Here is a 2,462-nt window from a genome sequence, read left to right as displayed (position 1 = left end):
GCTCTTGTCCACATGCAGGCCGGTGCAGGGCCACCATCTTGTGCCACACAGGGGCAGCTGCTACTTGGGGATGCTCTTTGCGTGTTTCAGGCGAGTTACGACACAAAACTCCAAGTTGCTGAGGCGATTAAGCAAGCACCGTGTAAAAGCAATTATTATAACATAGTGAATGCTTGGGAGCTTATTGGCTCTTGCTCCTTGTTAGAGATCTACCCAACCCACGGGCCCACAAAGTGTTCAACTTCACATTCTTGTCATTAAAGGCCTGTGACAAAGGTGCATCTATTGTAGTGACATCGTCTCTGGCTTACACATCTACCGGGTCTCTACTTGACTTTGGATTGTCTCGGAGGAAGTCCACCCAAACCTCCACTTCCACAAACTGCTGGGAGTTGCCTCGCTCTGCCTCACAGTCAGAATTCTCCTCCTGCTTCACGTTGCCTCCATCGATGTGAAGGTCCCATTTTGGAGTTGAATCTTCATCTTCACATTTCACCTTCACTTCTTCCCTCTTCACCATCACTTCTTCCCTCTTCACCATCACCTCTTCATATTTCACCTCGATACCTTTAAAAGTGTCCAAGCTGGGATTTTCGTCCGGTTCTTGTTTCATAAGGGATGGGCTTATTGTGGCACTTTGACTTTCACAAGCTGATTTCAGATTCCACTCCTTGCAGATCTTCTGATGCTTCCGTGTTCTCTGGTGTACTTGAAGATTTTATGAATGTGCAAATGCCTTCCCGCAGTGCACCTGAAGGGTTTCTCTCCCGTGTGTTCTCTGGTGTACTTTAAGATGTGATGACTGTGCAAACATCATCCCACAAAGAGTGTACCTCAAGGGTTTCTCTCCTGTCTGTCTTCTCTGGTGTACTTGAAGATTTGATTAATGTGCAAATGCCTTCCCGCACACACTGCACTTGAAGGGTTTCTCTCCTGTGTGTTCTCTGGTGTTTTTTTAAGAGCAGATGACCGTGAAAATGTCTTCCCACAAACACTGCACTTGAAGGGTTTCTCTCCCGTGTGTGTTCTCTGGTGATTTTTAAGAATAGATGAATCTGAAAATGTCTTCCCACACACACTGCACCTGAAGGGTTTCTCTCCCGTGTGTGTTCTCTGGTGTTTTTTAAGAGCAGATGAATCAGAAAATGTCTTCCCACACACACTGCACAAGAAGGGTTTCTCTCCCGTGTGTGTTCTCTGGTGTGTTTTAAGAGCAGATGACCGTGAAAATGTCTTCCCACAAACACTGCACTTGAAGGGTTTCTCTCCCGTGTGTGTTCTCTGGTGTTTTTTAAGAGTAGATGAATCTGAAAATGTCTTCCCACACACACTGCACCTGAAGGGTTTCTCTCCCGTGTGTGTTCTCTGGTGTTTTTTAAGAGCAGATGAATCAGAAAATGTTTTCCCACACACACTGCACAAGAAGGGTTTCTCTCCCGTGTGTGTTCTCTGGTGTGTTTTAAGAGCAGATGACCGTGAAAATGCCTTCACACACACACTGCACTTGAAGGGTTTCTCTCCCGTGTGTGTTCTCTGGTGTGTTTTAAGAGCAAATGAATCTGAAAATGTCTTCACACACACAGTGCACTTGAATGGTTTCTCTCCCGTGTGTGTTCTCTGGTGTGTTTTAAGAGCGGATGACCATGAAAATGTCTTCCCACACACACTGCACCTAAAGGGTTTCTCTCCCGTGTGTGTTCTCTGGTGTGTTTTAAGAGTAGATGAATCTGAAAATGTCTTCCCACACACACTGCATTTGAAGGGTTTCTCTCCCGTGTGTGTTCTCTGGTGTCTTTTAAGAGCAAATGAACCTGAAAATGTCTTCCGACACACACTGCACCTGAAGGGTTTCTCTCCCGTGTGTGTTCTCTGGTGTTTTTTAAGATTAGATGAATATGAAAATGTCCTCCCACACACACTGCACTTGAAGGGTTTCTCTCCCGTGTGTGTTCTCTGGTGTTTTTTAAGAATAGATGAATCTGAAAATGTCTTCCCACACACACTGCACTTGAAGGGTTTCTCTCCCGTGTGTGTTCTCTGGTGTCTTTGAAGATGAGATGAATCTGAAATGCCTTTCCACACACACTGCACTTGAAGGGTTTCTCTCCCGTGTGTGTTCTCTGGTGTTTTTTAAGAGTAGATGAATCTGAAAATGCCGTCCCACACACACTGCACTTGAAGGGTTTCTCTCCCGTGTGTGTTCTCTGGTGTCTTTGAAGATGAGATGAATCTGAAAATGCCTTTCCACACACACTGCACTTGAAGGGTTTCTCTCCCATGTGTGTTCTCTGGTGTGTTTTAAGAGCAAATGAATTTGAAAATGTCTTCCCACACACACTGCACTTGAAGGGTTTCTCTCCCGTGTGTATTCTCTGGTGTCTTTGAAGATGAGATGAATCTGAAAATGCCTTCCCACACACACTGCACTTGAAGGGTTTCTCTCCCGTGTGTGTTCTCTGGTG

At 45.5% G+C, this 2,462-nt stretch overlaps 1 pseudogene; it reads right to left on the bottom strand.

Moving 5' to 3' along the window:
* Positions 1-277: 277 nt before the first annotated feature.
* Positions 278-2,067, bottom strand: LOC116937410 (uncharacterized; annotated as a pseudogene).
* Between the last annotated feature and the right edge of the window lie 395 nt (positions 2,068-2,462).

This window comes from Petromyzon marinus, unplaced genomic scaffold (genome assembly GCF_048934315.1).
Source record: "Petromyzon marinus isolate PM22_M1 ecotype Great Lakes invasive population unplaced genomic scaffold, UKy_Petmar_22M1.pri1.0 PM_G_Scaffold_53, whole genome shotgun sequence".
NCBI lineage: Eukaryota > Metazoa > Chordata > Hyperoartia > Petromyzontiformes > Petromyzontidae > Petromyzon > Petromyzon marinus.
This window is presented reverse-complemented; position numbering and strand designations above follow the sequence as displayed.